The sequence below is a fragment of the Cygnus olor genome, chromosome 27 (assembly GCF_009769625.2).
Source record: "Cygnus olor isolate bCygOlo1 chromosome 27, bCygOlo1.pri.v2, whole genome shotgun sequence".
Classification (NCBI taxonomy): Eukaryota; Metazoa; Chordata; class Aves; order Anseriformes; family Anatidae; genus Cygnus; species Cygnus olor.
Genome location: NC_049195.1, coordinates 2,371,858 through 2,384,522, shown reverse-complemented (window position 1 = coordinate 2,384,522; position 12,665 = coordinate 2,371,858). Strand labels below are relative to the sequence as shown.

The 12,665-nt window shown below is 39.2% G+C and overlaps 1 long non-coding RNA gene across 1 annotated transcript in view; it reads left to right on the top strand.

The window, feature by feature from the left end:
* The first annotated feature begins 2,753 nt into the window (after positions 1-2,753).
* Positions 2,754-12,665, top strand: part of LOC121060571 — a 92,307-nt gene continuing 82,395 nt past the window's right edge. The window contains exons 1-4 of the long non-coding RNA XR_005814875.1: positions 2,754-2,827; positions 8,822-8,921; positions 9,817-9,891; positions 10,268-10,440. This is a non-coding gene — a long non-coding RNA (uncharacterized LOC121060571). The remainder of the gene's footprint in view (positions 2,828-8,821; positions 8,922-9,816; positions 9,892-10,267; positions 10,441-12,665) is intronic.

Here is a 12,665-nt window from a genome sequence, read left to right as displayed (position 1 = left end):
ACGGTAGGTGTATACACACGTTTTGTAGACCAAGTGTTCAAAGTGAAATGTGGACTAGCATATTAAACATTATTGGAAACAAAAATAAAAAAAAAAGGCAGTGGGAAAATGTAGTGGATATAAATCCTTTGGAGACTTAGAATGGAGTTCCTGTTGTCCTGAAATTGTTGTGCTCATGTTGTGCTCAATTGTTAGGTAGGAGACAGGGGGTGATGGCAGTCCCTGCTGTCTAAAACACGACGTGGTCCTGCACAGAGGAGGCCAGCTGTCGAATTGTCTCACAACTACATGCAGAAGTCTTGCTCTACTCCTGATCGCCTTCTTCCCTCCCATGCTGTCCCACAGAGCTTCTGGTTGTCTGTAAAGCAAACCCAGACTGGCACGTTTTGATGTCACCACTACTTGCCAGTTCTTTGTAGTTTCTTTTGAAGTGAGCTATCACTCAGGGGTTATGCGGACAGTTATAGCAGAGGCTATTTTTTTCCAGCTGAAGAATCTATGGGTCACTAAAACACCCTAAGCAAACTGAGAGCACCAGTCTTTAGTTCATAAATGATGTACTATCAAAGGATTAGGTGCACAAAGAGCAGCAGCATACCTTCCCCAGTACACCTGGGGACGGAAACAAATGAGTACAAGCAAGAAACAGCTTTGATATAAGAAGTTGCAGATGGTAATTCCGAGATCTCAGTGAATTCTGCATAGTAGATGATCAAATGGTGAAGGTTAAAGCTCAGCACTTCCTCAATTTGCCCTGGCTCGTGCCAAGCATTAATTTCAGATTTGTGTGGCTTTTCTGGAATTGTCCGTGAGAATTTAGCAGGGACATTTGGGGAAACTTGAAATGAAGTTCATCTGCAATCAGAAGTCAGCAACTATGTCTTGGACTGAGTTGTCAGAAGTGGGTGTAATTCTCAGCCTTCCCATGCCAAGTGAATTTGCAATAAAGAACTTCATTGTTTATTGATTTTTAGAGATGGATGTGGACATAAATACTGTTCTAATTGTTTTAAATTTCCAGAATTGTACCTAAGGTTGAAAAGCAACCAAAATCCTCAAAAAGCCTTAAACTGAACACTACAAATCTGAACATGAGTCCAAAGTTTGTACAGAAGACCTGTCTCATTTTGAGAGGCCAGACTGCTCTTAAAACCTCTCTGGTGGTCTGTGTAATTTGCTTTACAAAGCTAATATAAATGACTTTAGATACAGATTCAATATTTCAAATGCTTCCATGCTTTGAGCATCCACGTCAGGAATCCACTGTAGGATTTCTGTTGGGCTTCTTGAAGTGTGACTGAAAAGCACTCTTGAACATAATGTAATTTTTTTGTCACCATTTTAAATTGAAAAAAGCAAATAATTGTATCCATCTTAAGCAATCTACAGGATGAGTTAAATCTGTGTTTGGCAAGATTTCTGTGAAGCCCTGAAACTCCCTCTTTAAGTCTTTCTCATGGCATAGGTGTCTCCTGCCAAAGTATCTGAATATATTTTCAGCACTGATGTATTCTTCTTCTAACCACCCCTGGGAAGTAAAGGGCTGCGCAAACCAAATTTGTGCTTCTGCTTTTCCAAACTGCCTTAAGTCCCTGGGAATTAGATGCTGCACTGAAGTGCTTTTGAAAAATCTCTGCTCACATGGCTTGCTCAGTGACACTTCAAGGGTTTGTGGGAGAGTAGAGAAGGGGAGATCTGATTTCTTAGGACTTCCACCCTTAAATTTGAGGTCAGTCTTCCAAGCCTGTGAGGCTCTTCCATAAAGCTCTCTCGCTTGCAAGACTACTTTAAAAAACGTGGAATGGTGTTTTTTTCTCTCCTTTTTTTTTTCTTTCCATTCTGCAGCCACGTTTCTAATTTAAATAAAAGGAATAAATCATCCAAAAATGAAATGCTCTTAGTTCCTTGTGAAAGCTTAAGAGAATATTGCCTCTGTTATTTCTCCTGTGTAATTTCTGTATTTCTAGAATTTCTGTAAATTTCTTTCATTCTTCTCTACTGAGGAATTTCTTAAAATGATTCAGTCTTAGCAGTGTGTTATTTATGATGTTCTAAAGGCATTTTGTTGTGGGCAACTCTTTCTAAAATGATAATGCAAATAAATTAAAATCTCTGGCTGCAAAGTCTCCATGCTGGAGGGTTGTTATAACGGATCATAAAAACCTAATTTCCAAAGCTCTCCTGAATGTGCAAATAAACAAGGGGGCTGTTCAGCCAACACTTCTTTTGAGGAGTTTGCCCACTATCCAGAGCTTGCAATTACTAACGAAGGAAAGATGATTTGGCTGAAGGACTTGGAGTGTAGTTTCTGTCTGACACCCAGTCCTGCTCAGCTTGGCTCTGCCATGCAGAACAATACTTTCTCACTCTGAGCTTAATTATGATCTGTTACCGCGCTTGTTATCCAGGGAATTCTAAGAAATGGCTTTTGAAGGGTTCAGATACGGTTTCAGTGTGTTAATAAAGAACTAATTACCTGTTTAGGATTAGTGATTAAAGAAAGTGAATTGAACTAAATAAAGCCCCTTTATTCTAGAATAGCTCGCTCTCTGTGGTTATTAAAGAATATCTATTTCTCTGTAAACTCATGCCCTACTGTAACCTTGAATTAACTTTCAAGTGTAGATAAGCCCCTAGGTTAGGGTGTGTTCTGTCTGGAAGGGATGGAGGAATGAGAATTTTATATATATAGATATATATATAATGATGAGTAATTACCACTAACAGTCTTCCTCTAGTGCTTAAATTGGAAGGAGATTGGAGCCTGGCTACAGGTGTGGGAATACTGGGAGAGCTGAGCATCTAGAAAAATCTCCATGACTGTATTGTAAGTACAACAGCTTCACAATGGCTTGAAACTAAAATTGTGTTTTTCACCTCATGCTGAAGCTTCAAGTAGCTGCAGATTTGCAGCAGCGTGATACATTAGTATAAATCACTCTATCAGATAAAGAACTGTACCAATATGTGTTCTGTTAGGTCCAGGCACACAGAAGGGTTAATTCTGATGAATATTAAAACTACATACACCCAACTATAGCATACTGTACTGTACAAAGGCTGGTAGAAAATGGCTGTTGTCTCTCAGAAACCCATTACCAGACTTTCTCCCCATTCTGAAATACTAAATGAATTGCATTTCATTTCTAGCAATCACACATCATTTGACATCAAACAACATGCCAGATCTTTAATAACATAATTACGGGGTATGCAAAATATCAATCACTGTCTAACTCGATTTGATTACACACCTACTGCTGTCAGTGATAGACCCCAGCCATGGGTGCCCACCTGGAGGCAGTTAAGTGAAAGTCAAGCTTAATTTGATTGCTGTTCAAAAGGAAAGGAAATCACAGTAGATATTGGAATTTAGTGTTTTCAGCATTAACATTTAACATAAAGCAGAACACAGATAGGAATTCAGCAGGCATTTGGCTACTGCAGGCATTAGCAGGAGCATGCAAAACACAAGTTTTAGGAACAGCTGCAGAGGGCAATCTAACTCAGATGACCCATGAAATCACTTAATGCCCACTGGTTTTCTACAAAATTCACTGTGTCACACTGGTTTGCTGCTTGGGTGGAGCCAAGAGTTGAAGGTCAATGCAGTGGTGGGACAAAGTTTTGTAACCCAGCTCCTAAGATAAGAAGGTGATAAGAGGAAGTCCTGCCTGATTAGCCTTTATTCCAATTAGCTTTTTTTTTTTCTTTTTCCAATTCTTTTTTCTTTTTTCTTTATTTTTAAACCAGCATTACAGTAGCTCTGAGCAGTTCTTGTGTTAATGGTTATGATGCTAAAGATCTTTTCTGGCACGGGTGAACGTTTCTGGGCATCACTTGCTTCTGTGGAGCTCTCAGCAAAGGATGAGATGGGACAACATGGGAGAGAGCATGAGCATAGAGGTGGAGATGACATGAGGGTGTGAAGGGTGATTGATTTAGCCTGGGGTCCTAGCCAATAAGGCAAGGGCTGGAAAATGATATTAAATTCATTAGCATAATTTGCTAGTCCTAGAGCATAGGCAGCTTTTCTACACTAACTTCAGGTCTTGGAAATCCCTGTGTGAAGGTTCCTAAGAATCGCAGGTGAAAGGCCTATTGTAAATAGGTCTCCTTTGACGATGTGTAAAGATCTGTGAAGAAGAAACACCGCCTTGGTGTTCTCATAAACATTTCATTTTGGCCTTAGGGAGCAAGCACATAGACATGCTGCAAACTGTGAAACCATCAGCACAAAAAATGCATCTCTGAGTGGGCCATAATCATCCTGGAGGTAACTCTGTGTTAAAAGCTCGTGTCGGGATAAGTCTGACCTATTATTCGTCCCTTTTTTTGCCTTAATATTTACAGGTCAGCAGGTGCCACTTCAGACACAGCACTCGTGCTCCTCTTTGTTTTTTTTTTTCAAGTTAACTCTATAGCCCAGTCAGCCAGCCACAAACTGCTGGGTAAATACACAGAAAAGCAGAGTCACCCGTGAGGTTATAAATCGAAGAGTTTACTTGATTTCCATTTCTTCAGTGATCTGCTGCAAGTACTGATCACCTCAAATGATAACATGGTTTCTGAAGCAGCTCTTTGTTTAATTCTGCTGCTTGGGGCTGCGGGTATGCCCTGGGCTGACTTGGAATCGAGTGCACTGTAGCAATATTTGCAAGTGCGTGTTTTAATTTTCCCTACAGTTTTAATTTTACGAGGCAGTTATATACGTTGGCTAAAGGTCCTTTTGTAATGACTGAAAAGATCAGGTGAATTTTAAAATATCGGACACTTAAAACCTCATTGCTGCTTTAATTAATCCAAATTTTAATATCTGAATGACTTCTTTGTTAATACATTAAAGATGTTTAGTGCTATTAATTGACATGTAACTGGGTAGCCGTGAATTTATTATGTGGCCTAAAATACCAACTGGTGTGTTAAAGCTATTTCTGCGTTGCAGTTCTATTAAATGCCAGCTATAATTTGCTGTATGGACTGCTGGAGACTGACTGTTGATTAAGTTACCTACCAGTGTGGGCTCAATATCTGTCAGGGGACATTTATTATAAAATAGGTATGAAATACCTTGTTTGGGAGTCTCAGCAATGTGAGGGCCCTGAGCTGAAGAAATCTGGGAGATGAGGGAAGGGGTATGGCATCTGACGCCCCGCGGTCTGTGCAAGGGCAGGGGTGCTGGCTTATTGAGTGGCAGCTGCCAATCAAATGAAACTCAGCCCTCCCATGTTACAAGTGTCCCCCCGTGGAAATTTACCTTGGTTCACGTGGACAGAAAGGGGCAATCCACCCAAGCAGACTTTATTTGATAACAGATCACACCTCTCCTCAGATGGTCCATTTGCTGAACTGACCAGAGGGCACTACCTATTAAATCAGACGTGTTGTCTGTGATACCTGGTGTACTGAATGTGAAACTAGATACATTATCATCTGAATCAGGTATATTGCCTTGTGAAAACAATTTTTAGTAACTCAGCTTTAGAAGTAGATTTACCTTTTTTTTCTGGGTCACTTTTGCCCCATATCTAAATGAATACCTGAATCATATGCCTGTGGGCAGCCTGTTCATAGCTTAGTTCTGTTTGTTGCCTTCTTGGGAAGAATTAATGCTTTTATTGACTTAAGGCCTAGAAAAACTAATTTTTTGGCTCTTATTGTGCTAGGCGTTGTACGGAAAGGCAGATTCACAGCTAAACTGTTGTCCTATCTGTCCTTTCATGTTGGTAGGCAGTTGTAGGTAGATGATGTGTTCCAGTTCAAGCATTGGTTTGGCTGATCTATGAATAACAAGGTTATCGAAGTAGCTGGAGTTTGCATCTATATATTTCCTTCAGGTAAACGATTTCCTTCTCAGGCATCCTATATGGGAATTCAGTCAGGGTATTCTAAGCAGCATGTTTATAGTGACAGAAATCTATTTAGAGAGTGGAAAAACGTGTGAAAATTTTTAGAAAGTGTGTTTGTATTCCATTAATTAATTCTGTTAATGGATGCTGCAGCAGAGACAAGGGCTCATTGTGCTAATCTGTACCCAGAGACGTGAAGAAGCAGTCTGTGCCCAGAAAATTACAGTCAAGGCAATGAATGGGAAAAAAATAAATTATTTACTCCTGGTGTAGTTCTGTTGGAGTTGGAGAAGTAAGCTGTTTTTTGTTGTTGAAGTTTTAGGGAGGATTTTGAGAAGATTCATAGCTCTGCACATCAGAAATGTTACTGCTCTCTGTGTCTATACTTGTTTAGACCTTACACAGTTTATGGACTGTATCATTGCTCTCCTTTGAAGGTGCCACAGCCATCAGAAAGGAACAGAAGGAGTTGTTAAAGGTTCACTAAGCCACCCAACCATTCCCGTAGCATGGGACACCTTTGCTGATGTAATGGTATTCATGAAAGAACAAAAGCACAAAGAAAGGGAATCTAATAAATACCTGAACTTCAGAAGGCAGAATATCACAGCAGGTCATTTTTCTAAATTATTTAAGCACAGTGTTTGCTATGCGCTTCTACTATTTCTCAGGTGAGGATTTATTACCTTTTAATTCATTTAAATATCTAAAATTTATTTGATTTGGGAGGAGAAAGCAGACAGGAAGGGAAGAAAAATGGCTTTGTTCCCTTTATGGAAAATGTAAGTGATGGCACTGGTATTCACTTGCAGCCAGAGGACTCGAGTAAGATGTATGCAGGTCATTTATTGTGAGGGTCTTTTACACCACTTTGGCATAACAAAGACTCCTGTGTGAAAATATTCCATAGTGGAATAGGAACTGGAATAATACTTCTACATTTTTTTCTGATTTTCTTAACTGCCACAGTGCTGACAAACTTCTAAACTCTGATTTTTTTTATTTTTTTAAGTAACAGAATTTTTGAACTTGGAGTGGATTAATTAAACCACATTGTTAATTCTCATCTAGATTCAGAGTAGCCTTAGGTCAATTTATCATACTCCATTTATGAATGATATTAAACTGCACTGGACAAATAGTCTTCATGGGGATTTAGTACAGTTTAATAAATCCATTTTAGAACTTGATGCAGATTAATTTTATTGTGTTCTTTTGTGCAGATATTTTTTTAAGCAGGGGGAGAGGAATTTACAGAAAACAAGTTTCAAACTGAAAAAAATTACTCATTACTCAATTCTTTTTATTTATTTATTTCAAATTTAGTATGTGAAAGGTGTGGTTTACAACCCTAGGAAACATTGTCTTGTGCAAAATTTAGCCAGTTAATCTGCCCATTATTTATCAAACAGTATGGTAAGGCTGAAATACATTCTGCAGGGGATAACTTGCTCAACAGAGCTTAATCCTCCCCATCTATCATCAAATGACTTTATACATGCATAAATTTTTCCTTTATTTGACCAGCTTTATGGTGCTGGAAATGCAATGCTTGGGTTGTTAAGCCTCTTTTCCTCTGTGCTGCTACAAACTAGCTTTGCTGCTTATAATATTATGTGCCAAGTGAGGTTTTTCCCAACAATTTAGCTGCTGTTTGCTTCAAAGCACCGTCAGCCCACCTCATTGCTTTGTTGCAAATTTTTCTGGGGATGCAATAACGTTTGCTCACATTGAAAGTAACTTTGCAGAACTCGAAAGCTTGGTTAAGAGAAGGGATTAGGGAAGATCCTTCCCACATCAAGTTCAAGGGAATGCCAATTAATCCACGGTTAATAAATCACAACAAGAGCAGCAGCATATCTGTAACTGAAATGAGAAAGAAGAGATGTCAGCCTGCTATTGTTCCCCAATCCAATCTGCAAACAGCTGGAAGCTCTTGGCCAGCCATGGACTGATTTGCATCTCTTCTCCATCCAGGAAATCCACTGCATGGAACCAATAGATGCTTTCGAGCTCAAAGTAAGCAGGGAAAGGAGGTAGCTGTTCATCACTTTACAGTGCTGTTTTGTGACTCTGCCCAATGCATATAATGTGATTTACAGAAGGGAAAAAAGGGCGCTTAAAAATTTAGAGACAAACACTTCCAGTTTTTCCTCTCTGCTTCTCTCTTTCATTAAGCTTAGGTAATAGCTCAGGTGAGAGGCTCCCCCTCCTCTAGAGAATTAAGAAGTAAAAATGATGCTATCCATCTGGTACAGGTCCACTTTGAAATACTTAGTCTGTTAAGCTATTTATTTCCAGCTAATGTGGATCTTTGCTCTCTGAACTAAACAAGCTCGAGAGCAGGCTAGGAAAGCTTCCATACAAGACGACTGCTGCCATCCCTTATTACATCTCCTTTTGATCAAACCTGCAGGCAGGCTTCAGATGGAGACAGTTTCTCATACACCTGGGAGTTACTTGGAATAATTTAATGGAGTCTTAACAGACTAAAAGGGGAATTGGGTCCACTCAGCTCTTCCCTAAATAATTTCAGTTCAAGTTTTCCCTTTGACTTCACTGGGAGTTAAGACTTGTTGGTATTGCACTTGGGTTTTGAATCATTTTGAGGTTAGTAACATGAACCCTCAAGAAAAGGGTCCTGTTGAGGATAGCTGGCCACTGTCTTATCTTCTGTCTTAATGGGTAAATTTTCAGAGGTACTTTGAGCAATCAGACATCTTTTTTTCCCCAGAGCTGATGGTATTTGGCCACTCTGTTGCCTATCCCTTGCAGAGCTGCCAGGTTTACAGCAAGCAATTTCTTTGCATTTATTTCAGAAAGCCTTGCTCTTGTGTCACGCAAAATCCCTCCTCTGTAGGACGAAATATTCATCATAAAAACTTTGGTGTGTGAATCAGCTCTGAATCTTTTACATACTATTTCTATTTTCTATATTTCATACTATATATGCCTGCATATGCATGATGAAGCAATGGGAGCTGTGAAAACAGGGAGAAAGTTGAATTTGGAGAAGTCCTCACGCTGATGATGGTCTGTGATACATTCAGCTTGCATGTCCAACGCTCACACGTATGTAAAAATATGGTTGTGTCATCCTCAAAATTAAATAATGTAAACATTTCAGCTGAAATACATTTAACAGAAAGAAGTGCTAGTTTCAAAGCTGTGGTTTAAGATCCTACTTACTGGATGAATTTATGCTGCAGGAGGGCGTTACAGATACAGTGTTTTGTTTGTGGAAAGTAAAGTGCATCAGAGAGGGTTTTTTTTCCCAAGAAAAGGGGCGTTTGCCTGACTAAGCTGAGATGATTCAGAAGTCTGAAAGAGTGCTATGGATTTTGCAGGGGCACACAGTGTCCTTTGCACTTGTGGAGAAAGTTTCCTTGAGTTATATACCTGCTGCTTCTTTCTTAAAATTGGTAGGATTAAGGGCTAACGGTTATTCCTTTGGCGTCTTATCTGGACATTTGCTATTTGAGTTCACTTATAATCAGAGTCCGTTCCACACAGCCCTTCTGCAAATGCCTAGGACAAACCACATGGCTAGTTTTCTAATGGCAGCTCTGATGTTATTGAGAGGCAGTTTGTCAAGGAAGCATCACTGGAAAAAAAAAAAAAAAAAAGCTCCTCCTACAGACAGTGGGAGCAAAATAACCATTAATTCATGTGATGGTAGAGGGGACCATTGACTTGATAACCACCATCACTACCAGGGCATGATAAAATACCTAAAAGTTGGGGCATGTAAGACTGTCTAATCTCCAGTTTCACATAATTGTACCATAACAAATGAAGGCATTAGACTTGATAAGGTTTTAATAAAAATGCAAATACAGGAATCCTGCCCTGGAAGTGCACAGGAGTATGAGCTAGAAGTAAGCTCTTAAAAGTAAAATAAACTGCTTGTTTTGTCCATGGTGATAATGAATATGAGTATGTTGCTTTGTGTGGCTTTTTATTCTAGGTATAGTGGAAATATGGTCACGGGGGAATTTCAGTTGTATTCAGAAGGCTGTCACAGTCCAGAGAGAGGGACCAGGTGAGATCCAGACGCATTACAGAGGTTGCTGTTGCATACACATTTCTGGTATAATGGTATATGTAGATGGTATATATTAGATTTTATATATATATATACACACACGTGTGTGTGTGTCTGTCTATGCATGCACACACATTTTTTTCCTTCTGATGTGTTTTATCTGGCCCTGATGCTGAACTGTGTAAGCAACAGCTCATTAGTGTGCTCTGCATTACTACTGCAAACCACATTTCTATTTCTCCTTTTGGTTCATGTTGTCAATGTGACCGATAGCTTTGACTGCACTAAATAACCTTTGTTTTCCTGGTTGCCAGGTCAGCACTGATGTTTCCAAAGCTGTTTGGTCTGAATATCCCCTGTTATCAATTTACAGGCGATGACTGAATCTACATATAGAAGAATTTAATGAGAGAGCAAAAATCATTCTGCAAAACTGTCAATGGATTAGTGCTTGTACGACCCAGACAAGGATTTGGCATTCAGAGAAGACGTTTATCCTCATGAGATGAGGACAGGATTTCTGCAGTGGTGTGAATTTCTGTACAGGTATGTAATAGATGATCCCTGTCCCAAAGGACTCTGTCCTGTTATTGATGAGGGCACAGCATCCCATTTTCAGGGGTCATGATACAAGAACCTCTATTAATAGGAAAAATAAATACCTACTGCTGTTGTTTATATTTATTTGCCAAGTGTTATGAAACAGAACTTGGGAAGCGCCTGCTAAGCTGATCTGAAGTTGTAAATGATCAAGGCGAGTGGTGTAATCAAGGGTCTGGAAGACAGCATGCATATTAAACAGAATTAGAAAGCTTATAAAGCCAAAGCAACTACATCAATAAATCATTAAACACTTAAGACTATTCTGTAGGTGAAAAAAAAACATTGTGGCATTCCCCATGGAGATGATTTTATTACTTTGTTTCGTATGATTAAAATGAATCCTTTCGCTTCACAATACAGCCCAAAATAGAGCAGTACAAAAGGCTGATAATTAGCGTAGACCATCTGGAGGAAGGTAAGGCTCCTTTTAAAAGGAGGGTGACGCCAATTTTAAAATAGCAAGATTTTCACCTGAAGTAGAGAAATGCTGAAGTGAGCAACTGAAGAAATTGAATTAATTTAATGATGCAGGACTTTCATTAGCAGGCAGTGATCTATTTGATGTCTTGTTGCTCAAGATGAATTTTTAATAGAGTACCAACTAGTCAGAGGTCTCTTTCACAACACGAGTTTTTTCCTTTTATTTGTGCTCATATCAAGAGTTGGGATAGGCTAAGATATCACATGAAGCTTGCTTTGTAATGGCCCCAGGATTACATATTTGTGTATTCATTTTAGTTATTGGAGAAGAGTTAATTTGTTAGATTTTATCTGCTTTTGATTATTAAACATCTTCCATCTTCTCTCTCACGTCCCCCTGCTTGAGGCTATTCTAGTGATACCAACTCCAAGGATTACAAAATAAAGCAGTTGTTTTAAGTCATGTGACTGTTTAACCAAGTAACATTTTATTAAGTTCTTTTGCCTTTTGATGTTTAAGGTTTAAGGGTCCACAATGGCTAATTATGGAGAGAAACAAACGTCTCATTCTTAAATAAGCTTCAGATTTTCATTCTCTTTTAAAATTGCTTCAGGAGCAGGGGCTTGAAAGGAGGAAAAAAAATCACATATTAAAAGTCATGAAAAAAACAATAGCCATTTTGCATCCAGGATACAGTTTCTGATGTATCTAAGAATAATCTATCCTGTCAAAGAGCCCAACCCTGACATTATATGTTCAAGCACCCATGACCATGCTACATCCTTTACATTATGTGCATATAATGCAGTGCAGGACCTTATTCCGAAGAAGAGAAAGTGAATATAACTTTTTAAAAGGCAGTTGATTTTGGACACCTGGCTTAAGATTATTGACAAAGACTCTTTTCTGAAAGCAGGTGTACGGCTTGTGCTTTAGGAAAATCGGGCTCTCTTACAGCACCTCGAGGTAGGCACCCAAAGGCACCAAACCCTTTTTAAAAACCTGTCTGACTTTTATTATATGATAACAATCAATCTGTATTGACTGAGGGCTTGGAATGAAAGCTACTGCTAATATTCACAATGCACTTTTGAGAGCACTGATGAGCAGGGAGACGGGCCTCTTTTACAAGGAAAGGAGTTGGAGCTATCAGGCTTTAATATCTGCAATTGCTCTTTGAGACTGTTTTAATAAATTTTGGAAGTGAATCTTATATTATTGAGAGTTGAAAAGGGGAGGGAAGGGAGGAGCTCACTGTATGAATTTGCTCTCCAGGGGGCACAGGAATGGTTTCATCCTGTAATTGCTTCTGTACAAAGTTATAGCTATTACTTAAATGTGTGTACATGTGCGCACACAAACATGATTGCCACCTATCATCACGTCCTTTCAAACTCAGCATATTCATTTCTATTTACCTGCCTATGATCTTAGAAGGCCCCCTGCTACGCTGCAGCTTCTTATGAAAGGCTCTTTCATTGACCTGATGTTATCATTGTATACAAAATCTACTCTGTGCCTTAAAATGGCTGTAAAAAGCCACAGCAAACAGAGGCACAGATAAGGAATAATGGCTGACTATAACAGCTGGATCGGTCCACTTAATTTGTGAGTCCTAATTAAAGCACAGAGGACAGGATGAAGCCCCCAAGACTGTGTTGTTTATATTTCTGCCACTGTGGCTTTCTGTCAGCAAGAGAAATCAGCTTTCTGGCTCTCTTCTATGAACTTTTCTAATTTGTGTACT